This window comes from Columba livia, chromosome 5 (genome assembly GCF_036013475.1).
Source record: "Columba livia isolate bColLiv1 breed racing homer chromosome 5, bColLiv1.pat.W.v2, whole genome shotgun sequence".
NCBI classification, from domain to species: Eukaryota; Metazoa; Chordata; class Aves; order Columbiformes; family Columbidae; genus Columba; species Columba livia.
In genome coordinates this window covers 50,738,904-50,761,842 of record NC_088606.1, presented here as the reverse complement: position 1 = coordinate 50,761,842, position 22,939 = coordinate 50,738,904, and the positions used below count along the sequence as shown (strand labels likewise).

General features: G+C 37.5%; 1 protein-coding gene across 5 annotated transcripts in view; it reads left to right on the top strand.

The window, feature by feature from the left end:
- CHID1 (chitinase domain containing 1) overlaps nucleotides 1-22,939 on the top strand; it is a 118,554-nt gene that overhangs the window by 75,970 nt on the left and 19,645 nt on the right. The window contains exon 11 of one of the 5 annotated variants that reach the window (XR_010473265.1): nucleotides 2,623-21,513. The exons of the other annotated variants lie outside the window; for them this stretch is intronic. The gene's annotated coding sequence lies outside the window, so the exon portion shown is untranslated. The remainder of the gene's footprint in view (nucleotides 1-2,622; nucleotides 21,514-22,939) is intronic. 5 annotated transcript variants of the gene reach the window in all.

Below are 22,939 nucleotides of genomic sequence, written 5' to 3'. Positions count from 1 at the left end.
TCTTCTTGTATCTTAACCTGTCTCTCTCCTTTTCCTCTCTCTCTTTCTCTCTTTCTAACTTTATTCTGGGCACATGAGAGTAATACCTTGCAAGTTTTGTTGTTAAAGTCTTGTTAAGTTTTAATGATACAGTTACAAACTTTTGCCAAGCCACTATTTGCTGTAATTCCACTGAGGGTTTTTAGTAAATTTGTGATTTAATTGAACCTCTCAGGTGGTTGTTGTCATTTTGTGTTACTGTGCAGAGTATTTCAAGAGTTAACCTTTGCCCACACCCCAGCTGAGTTGGGACAGGACATTACTTGAGAATATTTTCGTTAGCTATTTCATTAAAAAATTACAAATCCAGAAATGTACATAAATTGACAATATAAATGAGAGATCAGAGAAGTTCCGGATGCAGCACCATGCCAATTATATTTTAATGTTACGGACTACTGATGGATGCATATGCGTGAGATATAGATATGTGTGTGTATATGTATCTATATGCATAACATCTATTAAATTTGACATTTTGAGAGCCTTCCTGACGCTTGTCTGTTTAAAATCTATTTGAAATTTCATACCTATTGAAAAACTATGACACCAGTTCAATTTCCTTTTTGCAAATAAGCATAATACTAATTTGCGTGTGTGTGATGTTGTAGAAGAAAATACACAAAATTCTATCCAATATATGATGAAAGAAGTAGATAGGTTTAAGAGAGCTTAATCAGAAGTATCAAAATGAAAGTTTTATGTATAAAAAGTTATTTATAATAAAATAAAGTAACAGTTTAGTATTGAAGATTGTTTTAAATGGCTATAGTGAAGATAATGTCCTACAGATGTGAGTCTATCATAGAAAGTGTGGGATGACAGTGCTTTTCTACAGGTTGCATGTGTTTTATCAGCAGCTGTCTGCAGGCTTGCCAGGCTCTGCATTCTTAGGAGTGGTTGTAAAGACAGGCTCTGACGTAACTATTTGCAGAACTACGAACACAGAAGGCGTGGTGCAGTTCGGGATTCAGACCTGTATGTTCATGTGTACATATAAGTGCCCATCTGTGATCTGTGTGCCTCAAATACCATTTTAGTAAGTGAAGCCTAGAAGTACGCAACCACTGGAGAACTACTAGTGAGGTCAGGAGTTGTCTCTCTGAGGGGCATCCTCCTGCTGCCTGACTTCTCCAGCAAGCTGTCATAGAGCAGCCATGGTGCCAGCATGCAAGGTTATGTGGCTCTCCATTTCCTTAGAGCCGCCTTCTGCCCACAAACCAAAGTCCTCCACAGTGTGCTATGACAATTGATCTGTTACTGTATGTTAGTAAAAATTAATAAACCAGTAATAACTAAAACTAGTGAAGCAAAGCAATAATGCTCAATTAAACATTTAAACATCAAGAAGATCAAATAGTAGGAGACACAGACACATACCTCACTCGCACATGACATTGCAGTTACATGCTGTGTATAGCCCATGCTACACCAGCTAAGTTTTACTCTCACGCACATTCCATGGCAACTGACTGCAGGAGGACTTGGCTGAGATAACTGATGAGGATGGGCATCATGCTGACCATTCAGCTTATAAAATTACTTCAACCTAGGTCCAGCAACAAGGATGAGATTTTATTGCTTCTTCCCTTGGGGTTTTGATGCTGTCTGCTTTGAGGCTGTGTTTCTGCATAGCTGTGCCTACTGGTAGCTGTTCCTCCAGGATCTTGGCCAAAATAATACAAAAATATTACCTAGGTTAAGCAATTCATCTGTCTGTATTTCATTCAGGTTTTTGTTAGTGCACATTTTGATGCCCTTTTTGATGCATATTTTATCTATCTTTTTGCAAAAAATAAAACTGTACATGGCAGATACAGACGGAAGGGGTCACCTCAACTAGCATCAAAATAAATTGTCAAATTTCTCTCAGTCAGCTGTTTCCATCCAAACTAGCAACTGTTTCAAAGAAAAGATCACATTCTCTCTCCTTTTTTTTTTTAGTATACAAATCTCATTCCATTCAGATAATTAAAATGCCGTAACAGTTTTCACATTTTGTTGCCTAATTAACAGCAATAAAGGCCACACTAAATCAGGATGAATCTGTAATTTCAGCACTAATCGCACAAGTGTAAGTGTCAGCATCATAATGAGATGCACAAATCTGAAGGTAATGAGGCTATGGCTGTCTGGGAAATTAGAGCAAGTGCTGGCACAAATTGTACAGCAAGGTTTATTCCCATTTTATTAATTTTATGCTTGCACAGGGAATTGTAACCAACAGAAATTACTTTAATTTGTGAAATTCATGCTCCAGCTATGAACTTGACATCTGAGCTTGAAGTTGGGTTCCCCGTCCTTCCCTCAGTGCAAAAACACCCAGTGCCCTGAAATGGTTGTTTAGATGTGAAGACTTTGACATTGTTAGGTTGGTGCAAAAGGAATTTTGGTTTTTGCGTTGTTGAAATTTGCTGTTTGATATTGGAATACATACTCAAATAAATGCGGTTATGTTATACTTAATGTCTTTTTCTCACTTTGTTTTTTTTTTACTACTGGCTCATTACTTGCTGTTTATTTTATATTTATTTTAGACTATAGGTTAGACAAAAAGCAAATTCAAGCAATTTTCTTATTCAGATTCACAATGGGTCATAAAGCAGCAGAGACAACTCGCAACATCAACAATGCATTTGGCCCAGGAACTGCTGATGAATGTCAGTGGTGGTTCAAGAAATTTCACGAAGGAGACAAGAGCCTTGGAGATGAGGAGTGTAGTGGCGGCCATCAGAAGTTCACAGCAACCAGTTGAGAGTAATCATTGAAGCTGATCCTCTTGCAACTATGTGAGAAGTTGATGAAGAACTCAACGTCAACCATTCTGTGGTCATTTTGCATTTCAAGCAAATTGGAAAAAAAAGTGGGTACCTCACGAGCTGACTGAAAATGAAAAAAAAATTGTCATTTTGAAGTGTCATCTTCTCTTATACTACAGAGCAACAATGAACTATTTCTTTTTTGGATTGTGACGTGCAACAAAAAGTGGATTTTATATGACTACCAGTGACGACCAACTCAATGGTTGTACCAAGAAGAAGCTCCAAAGCATTTCACAAAGGCAAACTTGCACCAAAAAAAGGTTATGGTCACTGTTTTGGTGGTCTGCTGCTGGTCTGATCCACTCCAGCTTTCTGAATCCTGGAGAAACCATTACATCTGAGAAGTCTGCTCAGCAGATTGATGAGATGCACCAAAAACTGCAACACCTGCAACCAGCATTGGTCAACAGAAAGGGCCCAATTCTTCTCCACAACAGCACCCAACCGCATGTCACACAACCAATGCTTCAAAGGTTGAACGAATTGAGCTACGAAGTTTTGCCTCATCCACCTTATTCACCTGACCTCTTGCCAACTGACTACCACTTCTTCAAGCATCTCGACAACTTTTTGCAGGGAAAATGCTTCCACAACCAGCAGGATGCAGAAAATGCTTTCCAAGAGTTCATCAAATCCCAAAGCATGGATTTTCACACTGCAGGAATAAACAAACTTAATTCTTGTTGACAAAAACATGTTGATTGAAATGGTTCCTATTTTGATTAATAAATATGTGTTTAAGCCTAGTTACAATGATTTAAAATTCATGGTCCAAAACCGCAATTATTTTTGCACCAACCTAATAGCATGCAAGGGTATTGCAAAGCTGGTGGCAGCGATGTTGCACAAAGATTCAGTGGTGATGGTGCTGTCCTAATAAGTAGCACATCAAGGCTTTCTAAAGTGGAAAGGGATTTCAGTAATGTCAAAGTTAAGTGCCTGACAAATAAAAGTGTTTGGGGCACAGGTAATAACTGGTATAATGTAACTTCATCTCTTACCAAGTGTACTGAGCCTCTTTGATTGATAAATTGAAAAATACCAGCTTGACTGTTTTCAGTTAAATGAAAGTGTAGTTTTGCATTTAAAAAAGGAAACAAGCAAACAAAAACCCCGAAACTGTTGTAGTGCTACAGACTAAAAAATACTGATTCAGACTTGTTGATTCATGTGAGGTTGGCTGATTTCATGAACAGATCATGCAAGTTTAGCTGCCTTTTAGATCAAGGTGATTAGATGATTTGTGAGGCTGTATAATAAACTTCTGGGTAATCTGGAGGTTTATACAGTGACTGAATTAACTTTTTAAAATATATACACATTTTATGTTGATAGCCATAACAGTGATCTTTCTCACACTGTAATATTTTACAATTAGTTACTATTTAGCACCCAAATATCATACCTTGAACTTTCATTCTAGGTGCTACTAGACTGATACATGGAGAATTTTCTGTAACATGCTGACAAAATCAGTATTGATTGTCTCTGTATTCAGTTTTTTTATTTCACTAACGTTTCTAACTAAATAGATCTGAAATCTACTATCATGACTAAAAGGACTCTTCACAAGAGGTTGAATGAATTCTATTTCCTGGGCTCAGTTTGTCATGATGTTGAGAAGTTGTAAAGGTGCCAGTGAGGTTAATGATTATCTTAAGTAGCATGATAAGCATTTTATAGGAAGAACATTGTCAGTCACACAGTGTGTAGCACTTTATTTATTCTTCACTAGATGAAGATTGGTACTATTAAGTAATTTCTTGTATCAGGAGCTAATAGCAAAAAAAGTTATTCCAAAACACATGGATTCTTCCTCTTGCCTAGTTGTATTGAATGCAGGGTTACTTTTTGTACCAGCCAACAGTGCTATATGCGTTAAATTTGAGACATACTATTTCCAGTTTCAGATAGTCACTGGGAAGAGCTGCTTATAATGGGTCAAGTTCTTGATAAAAGACTGTATGAACAGCCAGCTTGTGTGTGAAACAGCTATATATTTTTAGGTGAGAACTATCAGTCAATCAGTCAAAACAAAATCTTGATGCATTTGATTGCATATTCATACTGGCTTGTGATTTTGTTCATGGTTGGACTTGATGATCCTGAGGGTCTCTTCCAATCGAAACGATTCTGTGATCCTATGAATCCTGTTACACCTTGCAGTTCTTTGCATTAAAAGAAAATGGTAGCCTTTTAAAACCTACAGTGATATGAAAAGTTTTCTTAATCAGCCCAGCTGGACTTACTCAGTACTCTGCAGACAGTCTGTCATTAACCAACATGTAGGGTTTATTGAAGTACAACTGAAAACATAAAGCATAAACCCAGTACTCACATCTTCATCTGGTATTAACAGATAGTATTAGAAGAAGTTCAGTATGTTTTTTTTGTAAGACTTGCTGACTGCTACTTTAGAATAAAATTTTCTCTGCCTGATTTCCTACTTGGCAAAACTTGCTCTTAAGAAATTTGACTTAAAAGTTGAAGTTTGACAAAACCATGATTCTGAAGCATATCATAAGGCTGGCTGTTCTGTCTCAAGATGCCACTTGTGAGGATCCTTGGTTTTAGGTTTCTGTTTCCTGATAGAAGGTATTGGAAATCACAAAGCTCTAAGAGTTTTTCCCCTAAAAGCACAGGTGATAGACTGCATTGTAACCCGCAGAGTCAGTGGCTGCATGCTCTGCTCTGAGCTTATCCATAGCCTTGGTTGCATTGCAGGCATATCCTCTTTACTCTGTCTTAGAATAAAAATCTTTCAGTGGAATTTATGTATTTTTCTTAATTTTTGTTCTCTTTCAGATTTTACCACAAAGCAAATAGATATTTTCTGAATATGGCCTTGTTGTATAGCTGTACATCTTCTGTGACCTATTCTTTGGCATAATGAATGCTCTGTTGACCATCATATTGCTTAAGAATTTATTTATGATTTGCATCCTAGTACTGATGAGCTGAGACTCAATTTTTTTTAAATCTTTGCATATCTGTGAATATCCAGAACACTTATAAGACATGGAAACACAGCACAAAGAGGAAAGAAGTTTCAAGATACAGAATCATAGAAAGTCCTGAGTTGAAAGGGACCCACAGAAATCACTGAGTCCTACTCCTGTCCCTGCACATGACAACCCCTCAGTTCACACCATGTGTCTGAAGGCGTTGTTCAATTGCTTCATGAATACTGCCAGGCTTGGGGCCGTGACATCTCCCTGGGGAGCCCGTTCCAGTGCTCCACTCCCCTCTGAGTGAAGAACCTTTTCTTGATGTCCAACCTAAACCTCTCCTGGCACATCTTCCTGCCATTCCCTTGGGTTCTGTCATTGGTCGCCAGAGAAAAGAGATCGGCACCTTACCTTTCCTCCTCCCCTTGTGAGGAAGTTTTAGGCCGCAATGGGGTCTCCCCTCATTCTCCTTTTCTCCAGGCTGAACAAATGAAGTGACTGATATGGCTTCTCCTCCAAAACCTTCACCAACTTTGTAGCCCTCTTCTGGACACTCTCCAGTAGCTTTTATATATGTTTGATCTTAATATTTATTGTGTATACTGATTCAAATTCTCTTGCGCAACATATTTATTTTTAGTTATTTTTGCTGGATAGTACAGAAGATATTGGTTGTCTAGAATAACACAAAAGCTGTCAAAAAGTGGCCCATGACATTGGCGCTATTCATGGAAGGAATTAGATATAGCCATTGTCACAGCTTCTAGGAGCTTCAAGAGTTTCTGTTTATCTAAATATGGAACTGAGATCTAGGCATGTGAATTCACTCAAATCTCAGAGAGGCAGAACTATAGAGACTATTCTGTTTCTGGTTTCTGATACATTGTATCCGTGCAGAATTAGTATGGTAACGATCTTTGTAAATTTGTCCACAGTACTGATGGAATTCTGTGAAATGATGAGAAAATAAGTGAGAGTGTAAGAGGGTCTGGAGTAGAAGCAGCAGCTCAGCACTGAGAAATGAATCTTTCTTTTTGTCTACAACTGACAGTACTAATCATATTTCTAATTATTAGATATTTTCTTCTCTTGCCTTTCTATCTAAGTTGGCTCAAAAAATGCCTTTTTGAAGGGTAAGAAGTACTGGAATACTACTGAAAATTGAATACTTATGTTTATTTGTAGAGATGATCTAAAGTATTATGTGTAAGACTCTAAAACAGTAATATGAATTGCAGTTGACCTAGGTTTTTGTGACCTGATAAGCTCATACTGGCTTGCGTACCATAAACTATTGTTCTGTGTGATTACCCTGTTAAACTGTTGTTAAAATTCTTTGTTACTTCATTCTTTATTCAGAAGACTGTAGACTTAAGTAGCTTAAGATACATGTCATGTACTTGTAATGCATTAATTCACTTTCAGCATCGGTCAATGCTTAATGTGTAATTAGCAAGCAGATTTAACAATCTGCTAGGACAATACTTCCCATTGCGTAACTATTGTGCTCATATCTCACAAAATCCAGGGCAGAAGGAAGCCACAAGAGAAAGATTGTCATATCTGCACTGTTGTTCAACAAGCAAATATAATGTGTTGCTGGATTTCAGGGCAGAATATTTGTGCATCATATCAATATCAAGTTGATATTGGAAGGCAAAGTAAAACAGAATATGGTATATATAAGACTGGCTTTAGAATTTGAATGCCAGGAATGTGGAGCTGTGCTACATAAGGGACATACAGTTGTAAAATGAACCTTAGATGATCTATAGAAATAACTGAAATTAGAACCCTCTTTTATGTGTGTCTCTATTTAGCTCTTTTACAACACCCTTCAGCAGCAGGAAAATTGGAAAGTCTGGAGAGACTTGTTGCTAGAACATCCCCTGTCCCTTTATCCAGCTTTTGTACATTTATAAGTAAATTCACAGGCATAACAAAGTGTTCTCAGCTGTTGTGCTACTGCTCTTTACTCAAAACATTTAAAGAGGAGTATTGTAGAAATACCTACTTCAGAGCAGTGCTGAGGGCTTAATCTATTCAGGCATGTAGTGTTTTAGTATCTACAGAAGGAATAGATGAATGAATAAATAAATATTCTATTCATTTACTTCTTAGGAATTTCTGCAAGTATAACCCTGTTTCAGAAGAATACTTGGCCTGTGCACTTAGAATCATATATGTTGGAAAAGACCCATAAGATCATTGACTCCAACTATTAACCTAACACTGCCAAGTCCACCACTAAACCATGACCCTAAGGGCCTCATCTATACATCTTTTAAACACCTCCAGGGATGGCAATTCCACCACTTCCTTCGGCAGCCTGTTCCAATGTTTGAGAATCCTTTGGTGAAGTATTTTTTCCTAATACCCAATGTAAAGCTCCCATGGAACAACTTGAAGCCATTTCCGCTCATCCTAGTACTCGTTACTTGGGAAAAGAAACCAACACCCTCCATGCTACAACCTCCTTTCAGGCAGTTGTAGACAGCGATAAGGTCTCCCCTCAGCCTCCTTTTCTCCAGACTAAACAGCCCCAGTTCCCTCAGCTGCTCCTCATAAGACTTGTGCTCCAGACCCCTCACCAGCTTCATTGCTCTTCTCAGAACTCTCTTCAGCACCTCAATGTCTTTCCTGTAGTGAGGGGCCCAAAACTGAACACAGTATTCAAGGTGGGACCTCACCAGTGCTGAGTACAAGAGGATGATTGTTTCTGTTGTCCTGCTGGCCACGCTATTCTTGGTACAAGCCAGGATGCTGGTGGCCTTTTTGGCAACCTGGGCACACTGCTGGCTCATACTCAGCTGGCTGTCAATCAACACCCCCAGATCCTTTTTGGCCAGGCAGCTTTCCAGCCACTCTTCCCTGAGCCTATCACACTGCCTGGGGTTGTTGTGACCCAAGTGCAGGACCCGGCACTAGGCCTTGTTAAACCTCATGCAGTTTGCCTCAGCCCAACCATCCAGCTGGTCCAAATCCCTCTATATGGCCTTCCTACCCTCCAGCAGATCAACGCTCCCACCTGACTTGGTATCATCTGCAAACTTACTAAGGGTGCACTCAATCCCTTAGTCCAGATCATTGACAAAGATATTGAACAGAACTGGCCCCAGTACTGAGCCCTAGGGAACATGACTTGTGACTGGCTGCCAACTGGATTTGGCTCGGTTCACCACAACTCTTGGGCCTGGCCATCCAGCCAGTTCTTTACCCAGTGAAGAGTATGTCTGTCCAAGCCATGAGCTGCTAGTTTCTCCAGGAGAATGCTGTGGAGAATGGTGTCAAAGACTTCACAGAAGTCCAGGTAGACAACATCCACAGTCTTTCCCTCGTGGACTAAGAAGGTCACCTTGTAATAGAAAGAGATCAGGTTAGTCAAGCAGGACCTGCATTTTCATAAACCCATACTGATGGGGATCGTTCACCTGGTTATCCTGTAAAGTGCCATGTGATGTCACTCAGGATGATCTGCCTCATGATCTTCACTGGCACTGAGGTCAGACTGACAGGCCTGTAATTCCCCAGATCCTCCTTCTGGCCCTTCTTGTAGATGGGTTTCACATTTGCTAACCTCTAGTCAACTGAGACCTCTCCAGTTAGCCAAGATTGCTGATAAATGACAGAAAATGGCTTGATGAGCACTTCCACCAGCTTCTTTGTCTCCTTGGATGGATCGCATCTGGCCTCATAGACTTGTGTGTGTCTAAGTGGTGTAGCAGATCACCAGCCTTTTCCCCTTGGATAATTATGGCTTCATTCTCCTCCCTGTCTCTGTCTTTCAGCTCAAGGGCTGGCTCTTCCCTGGTGAAAGACTGGGCACTGCCATCCAGAACACATATTGAGAAGGTAGCTGTACTTGGTTAGTGTAGGTTTGAAACCAAAATATATGCAGTATTCAACAGATTCTAACAAGCAAAATCTTGATCATATTCCTTACGTGTATTGTCTTTCTGGGTTGCTCTCAGAACAGTGGAGGATTTGATACTCTCATATGGACATCTGCAGTACAGCATGGCAGTCAGCTGCTCATATGCAATAGATAAGATCTGTTTTGTGAGCAAAAAATACACTGTTGATGTATTTGAACACAATTTTCATATTAAAAGCAATTAGAGTAATTTATGGAGAAAACGAAAAGTTTCTGCACATCAAACATGATCATTTTGTCTCTTGGAATGAAACTCAAATAAAGCGACATAATATCTAATAATAATTGTGAAATATCATCATTATTTTAATTCCAGCTGGCCAAATGTGTGGTTTCTCGATATTTTTCGGTGCAAATACTTGCTGAGCCATGTGAGGTTGTGAAACAGCTGCAACAAAGGCTCGAACAAAGATACTGTAGTAATCCCTAGTCACTGGCTTTCTGAGTTCACTACTTATCAAAACAAGACACTTGAAAGGCTTTTAATTTTTTAATTTTCCCTACGTTTTGAACATTCTTCTGACTCCAGCTGTAACCTAATCTAGTTTTTCTTATGGCACCTGTTAAGAAGTAAAAACTGCTGCATTATCAGAGAGTAAAAAATGGCAATAAGAGTCTCCTGTAAAAGGAATATCAGACAGGTGGTGCTCAGTAGATGCTACTATATACACAGGAAGAATCACAAGCTCACTGACAGCAGCAGCTGTAGCAGTTAGCCAATTAAACAGTTTTTATTGATGATCCGTGATAGCTAATAAACTTTTAACAAGCTATAAAACACCCCATGGATCAATCTTGTTATTAAAAGGCTGGATCATAACCAGTACTTATTAATTCCAACTAACATTATTGTTTGGAAATGGAAGGACTGAGTGGACTGTATGCCAAATGTAAGAGTGGAGACATCATTCCAAATAAATCCTGGTAGTTTAGGGAATATTTCTAATTTACTTTAGCAGATAAAGCAATCAGTTTGAAAATCAGGGCTTGGGGTCATCTTTTTAGCTTTCCATGTCAGTAAACCAAGGATGAAACTTTCAGCTGTGGAGTCATAGCACAATCACAGAAAAGTTGATGAAGAAAACCAAGAAGGTTTGAGGGGATTGGGAGGTGTTATCTATAATTCCATATGACACAAAACAATCTTTAGGGGAAACACCATTCAAAAACACAAGGCTTAAGTAACTTTGGTAACTACTTGTCTGGTACTATGTCTGATTGGCTTAATGTTATTTTTCTGAACCAAAATGATTATTTAATATTACACACTGGCTGGTGGGGTTTGGTTGGTTGGTTGGGTTTGGTTTTTTGTTTTGTTTTAGTTGGTTGGTTGTTTTTTTAGGATAAATAAAAGACTTATAGAGAGATATTTAAAAATTAGGAAGTTGTAGGAAGTAAAATGTTGACAGATAAGATACTGCTTAAAGTTTAAAAATACCATATGTATAAAGAACTCAAAAAGTATTTAATCAGTCTTAGTTTTATAGGCTAAATTCACAGGGATCCCTAAAATTCCGTATGGGTGACTGATACAAAGTGTAACTGTGAATTCTTGAGAAGTTCTTGCCTAATTTCCAAACAGTCTCAAAATTAATAATTTACATTTTTAAAATTTCTGGTGTCACATTTACTCGTGGTTAGTCCAGCACTGTTACTTCAGTGATACCATTACAGAAATGTCAGTTCAGCTAAAAATCAGGTTGTTTTTCAGGGCAGTTGCCATGATCCATGTGTGTGCATATATGTACATCCACTTATGTGCTTAAGAATGGAAAATAACTTTTCATAGTTTATGTCCTCTTTTTAGCCCTATGCATGAAAAGCACTTGCCTGAAGGTAACATAAACCCCATACATTAAGAGTTCAAACATTAGATTCTTGCACAAAAATGTAGGCTTCGTATGTAATGTATGATGCCTCTAATATAGACATTTTTCATGTCCTGGAGGATTTTTCTTTGTCTTCCTCATTGGTGCAGCATTCTAATGAAAATTTTCTGCACTTAAACTGACAGTCTCTGAGTATTTTTGTAAATGTTTGCTTGAAGACTTTACAAATATTTATTACAGTCTGCAAATGTTTGGATTTGGCACTAAAAATATTTGTAGGTATAGCTACCAGAGGAAACACTCCAGGTTAAAGTATGTGAAAGACACTGTTACATATAAAACACCTCACTAGATAAGAAATACTGCTACAAGAAAAGAATCACACCATTATGACTGTTCCAGCAAAAACTTCACTTAGGCTAGAGTTGAGAGTTGTTGCTAGAAATTACATCTGATTTCTTGGCAGTGAGTTAATTAAATGTATAAATAATAAATAAAAGCCACTCTATTAGTAAAAGTTTGGGGTGAAAGCTGTTGCTACAACAACTTAAGACTTACCTGCAGGATGAATAGAATCAATACAGAGATTGTAAGTAAACCAATTAAGTATTGGCTTCTGTTTGCTTCAGTGGCTCTTTCTTATTCTGGAGTCACAGCCTAAATTCAAAACAGTGAAGTATGTAAAATTATACTTGGTGATAATTATGGTTCCTTCTACTGTGCAATCAAATACACAAACCTTTTTGTGTGAGCCGTAACCAAATCTTTTATCTGGTGCGTGTGGTCCAAGTAATGCTGGAATTAGTGACTAGATGTAGTAAAAGAAATATACATCTGTAATAGCCTGTTCCTATGAAACAGAATAAGTACACAGGTAAGTTCTCCAGAAGAGCTCACCCAACTCTCTGAAGTAAGTTTAGATGTTTATTTTCCACTTGCAGCCGTTCTAGTTAATGTAATTAATGCTTTTAATGCGGTGAGGTTTCCGCAGGGATTTCAGAGGAAAAATGTGTTTCTACAGTGGGGACTTACCTAGGAAACTCTTGCAGGAACTGGAAACAAAAGGTCTGGGGAAGCAATGGCAGCGGTGGCACAAGTACCACTTGGTTCTGTTGCTGCAAATGCTGGTTTTGAAGTTCATTGTCATACTTGTGCCCATACCTTTGCTGGGTCTCGCTTGGTTAGTAATAGGGATGTCATTCTCCTTGCCTTCCTGATAGTTTTCTTTGGGGCAAATCCTTGTTTCTTCCCCAGTAATGGACTGTACCTTGCAACTGGCTTCTTAAAATTCCCAGACGAGCATGGATTCTGCAAATTCACTGTTAACACACACTGTCCCTGAGCTCCTGTTGTACAGTTTCATTTTACCATTTGTCTTATCAGATGTTTGTGTTACTTACAGGAAAAACAAACAAGTCAAGACATACTGGGACTTGCTAATGGGTCCAAGAAAGCAAACAATCTTCTCTTTAGCTAGAAAAAGAAACGTACAGAGGGCAAAATAAAATATGCTGTCTTATTTTTTATGGTTTTACTTTCCTCATTAAGTGTTATTTGAAGTAAACATCAGAGCCTCTAAGAGTTCATTATTCCCCTCCTGCATATAGTTTTTATTCTTCTGCTTAGAAAAAAAAATGTTGATTTGCTATTTTCTCCCCAAAGAGCCATTATGTAACTGCTCCTTTTGTAATCCCTTGTCTCTTTTCATATCTCTTTCTCAGGCAGCCTTGTCTAAGGATCAGAGTTCATTTGCCTATTTAGAGCCTGTTAGAATTTAAACATGAAGTGAGTTCTGTCTTGTGTAGCAAGCCCTCTCCAAGGTTGCTCCCTCTGAATAGCTGGTCAGTATGTGATGCTTTATTGCATCTGACCTGTGAGACCAGATGTCACTCTGATGGAGAACTGCAGAGTGTGTGTGCCCTGAGGCGACATTTTCATAACCTTAAGAAAAATTCATAACTTAGTGACATACTCTTAGTTGTCAGAGGTAGTTGATAGAAATGCGTCTTGAAAAAATGAAATTTGAAAGATTTATTGAGGGTTATGTTCTATGACCGGTACTGCAGAAGTTATGAGAAAATGTTCTGAAAAGCTTATTGTGATGTTGCTTTTGGATAGAACGTGGACAGAATGGCAATGTAAAGGCTTGTTAACACCAGTGAAAGCAATGTTTTATTTGGAAAGGGATGGAAGTGAAAGAAACATGTGAAGACATGTCTTTATTACTTTCACAAAATGAAGTTTGTCAATGCAAGGATTCTGCAATATATTTCTATTTAAGCCTATAAATATTGCACTTCATTATGAGCAGTGAGACTCCATGCATCATAGCTTTACATTGTTATTAAACAGCAAAAATGTGCTTACAAAGGCAAAAAAAAAGCTGGATTGTCCAGCTTCTGGTTTTCATTTGGATTACATTTGTAAATACTTTTTCTCTACTTTGGAAATCTTCATTTTCTATGTTTACATAGTTAACTATTTTATTATTCTTTTTACTTGCATAAAATGACAAGTGACTTCAAAACACATGGAGATTTTTTTACACTTCTGTAGAGAAATGGAGAAAATTGGTTGCATTGAAATATTTCAGTTTTACAGATAAACTATGGGGTTTTAACAGATAAACTATTCTTTTTCCTATTCTGTCTGCATTGCACAATCTGCACAAGTTAGATAGGACTGATGCAAAAATTGTTTACTCTAGGGGATGTTTAAGATGTAGAATGTTTAGAATGGTATTTACCTAAAATATTAGGAGGAGGAGTGATGAAAATTATGCTTTTAACTAGCAAAGCTTTATACTGATAAAACCCTATGTTATGGTTTAACCTGAGCTAGCAATCAAAACCATAATAGCTCCTCATTCACTCCCATCCACCCAGCCCCAAATAGGGGAGACAAAAGTGAAGGGTGAAATTTGTGGTTTGAGATAAACACAGTTTAATAAAATAATGGTAATATACCACCCCTACTAATAAGATACATAAAATGGAAAATAGAATCTAAAGTAAAAGATACTCAGTGCAATTCCTCACAAACTCCATCCACACCAAGCAGCCAGTCCCAGGAAGAGAGAACGCTGGTCCAGAACAGCTGATCCTGGAGGAAGAGGGAAAAAGGCAGAAAGGCCCAGAGGCCTCTGCAAAACAGCAGGATGGCAAATGCCGAACTAAAAGAACTCCTGAACAGAACTCCACCGAAATGGAGCAGAACCAGAACAGGTCTCCACTCCCTAGCTGGAAAAACTACTCTCCTTAAATACAAAGCTAATAGCATGGAGTATTCTTGTTGATCATTCTGGATGTAAGTCAAGGTCTGCCCCATCTATGCCCCGCTCCCAGCTGCCTCACACCTGGAGGCAGCGATCTCAGAAAGACCTTGGCTCTCAGACAACAACTAAGATAACAGTAAGTTCTTATATTCTCTTTGTTCCAACTCAAAGACAGAGGAAAGTCACTTGAAGAAAAACATATAACTCTGTCCCAGGGTGTTATCTTCTTGTTCTCAAACTGAATCCAAACAACAACCACATTAACTAAAGAAAAAGAAAATTTTTTAACTGCATGAAGAAAATTAAGCTGCTTTCAGTCAAACCAGCACACCCTACTGCAGTTTCTTTTTGCCTATTTTACTTATTCTAATTGAGTAAATTATTTAGGCACTGCCAATAAAAACTGTGTCAGTCCTGAAGGTGTGTTTTCATTTTGTAGGGATGACCAAGTGGGGTTAAATCGTGACAAGCTGGTTGCTTTGAGCATTTAAATGTGTACCACTTGACAGATTAGCCTGGTCTTCTTGACAGGGAAAACACTTCTAATATTTTATGGTTTTGTGTCTCATCCAGAAATGTGGCTGGCATTAGCAATTAGAGTAAGCTGGAACTTTGTGGGATTGTACATTTACAGGAAGGCCAGGATTATTCTATGCTGTAGCCCCAAAGTGGCTAGAGTGGCAAGAGATATTTGTGCTTGATCTCTGAAGTGTTCGTTATTTATGGATTTTTTATTATTTTCATTTCAAAAGTAAAGAATACCCATCTTTCAGTCTCTCTTGCAAGTTTCCAGAATTTGGGTCACTCTAGATGTCTTTTTTGAATCCTCAGATTTCACAGCAGCATCTTAAGGGTGATCACTCACACTCATGATCTTGCACTTGTAAAATCTCTGGAGCATATTGCAATGAAGTTACAACCATGATGTTCCACCATAGTAGCATCCTACTACTGCCAACAGTTGTGATACTGGGTTGGTTAAATAAAATTCTAGTATGTTACAATTATGTTATTCAAAAGATGTTTGGAGTTTTGCAAATAATTTGTTTGTTGCTGCTCTATCACACCAATTGGAAAATAATTTTGATGTTACTGTTTCTTTTTAGTAAAGAAGTTAAAATCTTTGTAACAGACCTATTTATATATTAACAGACATTCCACTGGCACTGACTTTTTTAGAGTCAGTTTTTGGTGGTAACTGGTCTGTACTGAAAGTTCATAGTGCTCACAGTGAGAGAAGTTAAAAAAAATAGCAAACAATTAGAAAATGTAGCTCATCTCTATCTGTTAAAAGACTTTAATTTGGAAAAAGAAAGATATTTCCATGTTTAATGACTAGTTAGTGTTACAGAACTCTCACATAAATGACAAATCTTTTTAAGGTGTTTCTCAGCATATTTGTATAGTGTATGTTTCTAAAAAGAAAATGTTCTACCCAATTTCAAAACCCTTGATCCTTTAAATATATTGTACAATTGAGTTGACAGATGATATCATTAAGATGCCAGGTCTTCTGCAACTAAAATTAAAAACCTGGTTCTATTCCAATGCTTTTCTAAATACTGTAAAATTAGTATGCCTACTTTTGAGTTTGGTATGTCTCCTGGCAAGGGTTATGGACCAAATCAGCACTTGTTGGAATACAATGCAGTGTCTCATCTCCTCTTTTCTAATTACTCCCCACCCTACAAACTTTTCTGGTGATTGGCAGATTCTGTTATGTTCCCGCATGGAGATAAAACCATGAATAATGGAACTGTGCCCCACACTTTTTCATTTCCTGCATGTCTTCCTCATCTACTACAATGGAACCTATTTGCCCCATGGAAAAACTACATTGAAATAGGTGTTCAGACTAAGACAGGTTTTACAGGTAATACAAATTATTTCTGGTTCGATATTTATTTCTCAGTTCAAGCGGATGTGTAGCAAGGTCATTTTTCTGGGTGATAACAGCTTATTCAGAACCAATACTTCACTTTCCTCATAGTTATTGTTTTGTGTTTATTTGCATCAAAATTTGGTTGCTATTTTATGGCCATGTAATTCATTAGTGTGAACTTTTGCAGCTCATTTCAGTCAAATTTGGTTTTAGTTGGCTCTGAATATTTTCATATAATCAGCAAATTTTGCATAGTCTTTTTTTTGCTCCTTTTTCATATTTTTATGTATATAGATTGAATAGCAAAGGTCACAACACAGATATTTGTGAAATGCAGCAGCTTACTTGCTTCTCTTGTAAAACCAGCCACTTACTAATGCCAGATAAAAAGTCCATGTTTACTAATTTGATGAAAAAACCTTATTCAGTGCAGAACTGTGGATTCCTGTTATCTTCTTTCCATTTTGAGGGAGTTTGAAGTCAGAAAAAGCCAGGCTTCTGAGACATCAGCTCTCCTCTCGTTTAGTGATGTATTAGTATGCCCAATTATGACTTGCAGCCTGCCTTTCTGCTGCCGGTAGGAGATACATGCCTACATCCTTCGGTCACACAGATTAGTCTCCTCATGCTAAAGTAGCTTTTGCCTTTCAGTTCTGTAATTTCACGTGCTCACAATTAAATCTGCATTCCATCCTCTGCTCTCATTTACTTGCTGACAGAAAATGAATAGCAGAAAAATGTAGTCTGATGGGCCCACGCATTATCGTTCTTTGTAAGTGACAGCACATATCCACTTGGGTGCTCAGATCTTGCAAAATGCTTATGCAGCTCTTTCCTGTGTGGGGGCCAGGCTGAGAACCTTGCAGAAACACTGCCCACCAGGTGTAGCTTTGCCATACTCTTTCTGTTGATCCCTCTGTAGACTGCCCACCAACGTGTAACTGGCAGTGACTGGACAGCATGCAGGTGCTTCCCAGGCATTCCACTGCCAGCAAAAGCAGGTGACACAAGTGTTGAGTTTGAAACACCTTCATTCCTTCTCAGGCTTAGGATTGCAGAAGGGCATGAAGACCATCAGGCAATCTGTGAATTAATGAATTTTTTCATGAGTGAATAATGCATAAACCCAGCTCTTACTGCCAGCAACAATCCATGTTGTTTTGTAATGAAATATGCATTCCTTTTCTATTTGAAAAATGGAAAGTACATTCATTTTGTAGGTAGTGCAAAATTTATGATTGTCTTAATTATTCATTTCAATGGGTTTTTTTAAGTTTTTAGGTATATTTAAGTGACAGGATAGATGGCCACACTGTCCCTTACCAACCCTTGAAATAAAATATGGGAGATTTGGAACTCTTAAGGCCTAAGCCTTCTCTTTTCCCAGACATATCACATACAAGCTCTAGAGTCTGCAAGCCTGGTTGCACAAAGCATTTGGACATTTAATTCTTACTGAAGTCTTCTATAATGAAGGATCTTAACAGAAGTGAAACCTTTAAAAATGTTTGAAGATCTATGCTTCACCTCCTAAAAGGCAGTGCACAATGTTAGAGGATCAGACCTAGCATGCAAGTTTTTTGTTGCTGTGTCATGTGCAAATCAGTTAGAAGCATTTATATTTCTCAGTCTTGTATATATACACCTTTATAGTCAGTATTTTATTTGTGTACTTCGATGATGAGGATTTTTCAAAAAGAACATTTATATTGGTAATTGATACGGTGGAACAGAAATTTAGATTTAGGAGAAACCAGTAATAAATCATGTTTTATCAGATCTGGATTGTTATATCCGAATGATAAACAAGAATAGCTACATACTGCTTCCAACTTTCTTTCAGGTCTCCTGTATGAACTCAGCTCTGGGTCCTATACATTTGTTTTGTACCATTTATATGCTTTAGAAGTTATATTTGTTGATGACATTCTAAACAGGACACTTGGAGAAAATCTGTACTGACTACCATTTTGAGTAATCAGAAGGTGAAATGGAGGCATGTACGTTGCTTTTAATTTGGCTTCAGGTTTTCCCAGAGATAAATCCTTCAAGTTTGTCTTTCAGAGACTCGTATCTAAATGTTTCAATTTAAAATACTTGATATTTTTGATGGTCAGTTCTTCGGAGGCTGTGCACCCTGGTTTTGAAACACTCGATTGCAAACCAAAGGATACAGCTCTTTCAGCTTGCTGAGCTGTCCCTGCAGCAGCCTGGCACTGCTCTTTTTCCTAAAATGAATGGGCTTGACTATGCATGCACTTTAACAACCACTCGTTTGAGGCTTATGCATGATGATTACGGTTATTTGCCTGAAATAACTTAGCAAGACATTTTGCTGGATTTAGGGGCATAAGACTGTACTTTAACTTTGTTACTTTGTTACTTTAACAAAGTTATATTGCTTTCTGATTCCAAGTTGCAAACTGTGCACTTTTGGAGTTAGCAAGATTCTTGGAGCCTGCTTGCACTCCTCCCTCTCCTGCATTGGACTGCTCTCTGGGCTGCGAGACCCTAGACAGTTGTAGATTTCTCTGCTCACTTATTCCTGGACAGCTGATTTGATGACATAAAGAAATATAAAACAAAAATATATTTTTTTATTTTTCTTTTTTTTTTTTAGTTAGTAATGCTCCTCACTCAATGTATTGTCATGGTAGAAAGGAAGCTGCCCAGTATTTTGATATACAGATAGTTAAAATACAGCAATTAATGCTGTCACAGAGTAAGTATTCAACACAGTGTAACCACTAGACTGCAATGTGCCCTCCCAAGTAGTTTATTATTTCCCCTGAAATCATATTTAAATTCAACCATAGTCCTGTCTGACACATCAGTCTTAACAGGCCACACACTTTTCCAAGGCCCTCTTCTGCATTTAACCTGCTTCAGACAGGGAGAATTCCACAAATTACTTAATTCTCTTTGCTCACATGCCTCACTGGGATGGCCAGTGCCAGAATATCACTCATCAGCATTTTCTTTTATGTACTTAATGTTCTGTTAGTGATTTAAAGCTGAGTTTGACATTTAGTGCATAATGAATGTCTCGGGGGACACTTTGAGGCTCTGTAATGAGACTCTTGTTTTCCTGTTCTATTTTGCTTCATCTGGGAGGCTTGCTGATGGTCAGATTTCATCCCCTTGTCCGTGAAAGTGTGCTAAACCAGACCCCTGTACTGTTCAACTCCAGCTGTGAAAGGTTTGATCAACAACTGGTAGCTTTTTTTTACATCGTCATTTTAGAGATTCTCTAGTTGGTTGTTTATTTAATGTCTTGATCGCTTTTCCTCCTTCTCCTCATATACACAATCTCCCTTGTCTCTCCTTGATTACAGGCTAGTATTACAAATGTAATGACCCTGGGTTTGTACTATCCTTTTATCTGTGTGTGTGTGTGTGTGTGTGTGTGTGGCGGGGGGGGGGCGTTTAATAATGTACATTTTTTTCAAAATTAACTATGTGCAAATTTAAGTTAAGATAATTCAGTCAGACTGTTTTCTAATACATGTTTGGTTTACTAATGATCTCAATTTGGAGGTTCTTTCAGAGATTTCCCAAGACATGCTTAGTGATCTGTGATTTTTAGCATAAAAATATTATCATTTTAAGCATAAGGTTGAAATGTCACACACATTATTGGAAGTAGAAAATGTATTTTCTTAGAACACTTTACAAAAATCCTTAAGAGATTTAGCAAAATTCTTCTGGTAAAAAGATAAAATTTTACAGAATAATTTAGACTGTAGCTGGGGTTGTGAGAATCAAACTTGATTTTTTTGAAAAACGGACAGAAGAGATAGAGGAGTGTGCCATTACAACTACTTCTGTATCCTGCCATGTTTCGTTTGGGCTTTTTTTGTTTTTTCAGAAGACTCAGACTAAGCACCAACAAATAGTGACTCACATAAATAACCATTAGATTTGTGGATTTGCAGAGATAAACAGGAGTTCTACATTGAGCAAAAATATTTAACCATCACAAAGATAGAACGGGTGACTGAAAACTGCAGGAATCTTAAGACCTCAGGATAAATTAAGGAAAAATGCATGAAAGCAAGCATGTGTTAAGGTCCTTATCAAATTAAGTTAATTTGCAGAATTAAGTTAGTAACTAATAAATTTAGACCAAATTATTTCTATCAAAAAATGAATAAACTTGATTTTTAAATCAGTGGGGTACGTACTCATTTATTATTTTACAATAGCGTATATCGAAAATATATCCATCCAGCCTTGCCCTGGATGTTTTAAGTTTTCTAGAAACCAGATTGCTTTCTTGTAAGTACAAAACTACTGCTAGAAATTACTCTTTGACCCTTTCTGTGAAGCTCTTTTTCTGAATTAGAGAGTTTGCATCTTTCTGAAATAAACAAAACAAGCAAATGTGCTCAGGAGCTACTTTTTTTTTTTGTGAAAAAAATGAAATATGTATTTTTGTATTCAGGATTGTGTGTCAGTACATGCATTTTCTATAAAAATTCTGAAATTTGTAGAATCTGGAAGTGTTACGAGCTACTGAAAATGTCCCTCTTATTTATGAATTAAATAGAACTTAGTGGAGTGCCAAAAGCAAGTAGTTCAGATATACTACTGTGTCACCATTGTTGTGTGCATCATGTTTCCAAAGGTGAACATTTTTCTCACTTTCCTCTAATGCAGATAAATCTGACTTTACAGCTTTGTTTTGGAGATACCTTGAATTCTGACACCATTTAGCAATAGAACCAAGATCTTACGTGTGATTATTAAGGATACTTATCAGCTGGGATACAAGTTATTATTCAGGTAATAATTCTGTGTAACAGTTATAACTCAGGCTTGACACATAGTATGGCTGTTCATAATAGACTTTTAAAAATGTGGTAAGATGAAGATACACTGCATATAGACTGTAAAAAAAAACCCAACCAACTAACCCCCCACATTGATCATTCTTTTATTGACAAACATTTAAAAAGAGTGTGGTGTGTTTTAGTTTGGTTCTGGAATACACTTTTGAAGTCTGTCTTCCATATCATCTCCCATTTCTGTTACTTAAATTCACATTGCAGAGCAGTCTTGGAATATACAAAATTAATTCCTTTTGGACAACACTGAATGGAAGCTGAGCTGCACGAGTGCATATAGTTTGCTCTTCTCATGAACCTTCATTCTGGATAACCAGGTTAGGGCTAGTCCAAACTAGCTCTTTGTGAAACATACTGTGTGAACATAACACCAATTGTTTCACTGTGCAAATGCACACAGAGGTAGGATGAGCCTATTTTTTTATTGAAGTAACTGTGCGTCATGTTGATGTGTTGGTGACAATCCTCATAAAGAAGTATTTTTCTGGGCATGTGTATGGAGACCCAAGAAAGGCAAGAGCTTTGGTCTTTGCCTCTGAAATCGTTACAAGAACAAGGTGAGAAGGCACTTGGCATCTTTCAATATCTCTGCTCTGGAACATGGTAGATAAAATGCTATATTACTTCACAGTAATCTTCTACATATATCAGAGCAAGTAAGCCCTTTAAGGTTCACGGATTCAAAGTGATTTGAAGGTTCATATGTCTTCTTCCCCCCACTCCTCTTAAAACAGGATTACAAAGAAGAGGGAAGTATGGCTCGAATAACTGACTTCAAGTTTGCAGCTCTTTGTACCTATGAAGCCAGAACTCCAAATGCTTTTTAGTTTTGGCTTCTGCGGCAAATTCAGTTTACTACATCTGTTTATTTTTACTAAATTTGTTTACAAGCTATTATCAAATATCTCAAACTTACCCAAAGACTAAGCAACTTTGTTGTTTAAATTGAAATCCACCTGTAACTTTAGCTATAGAACATGTCAGCCTAAGTACAGACTCTTGAAATTTCCATGGCACCTAATAAATTTCATCTGCATTTAGTTTCAACAGAAGGAAATAAACTTGTTTTTTAAGTTGGAATCTAGTTACAGCCTTGACTTCTAATGTGATGCTCAAACTGAGGAGCAAACTGGGGATTAATCAAGAGTTGTCATTCTTGTAAATATTGAGGAAGAAAAATGTTAATCATGTGGGCCATTATTTTTTAATAATTGTATTAAAATAGTAGTTTAAATCTTCTTCAATAAACTATTTTTATATTAAACTGTCCTTTACCAGTACAGACCCACCTTTTTTTACAATGCCGGACTTCTGTTCCTGTGATGATTTGAATACATAGCTCTTGCTGGTAACATAAGTTACCA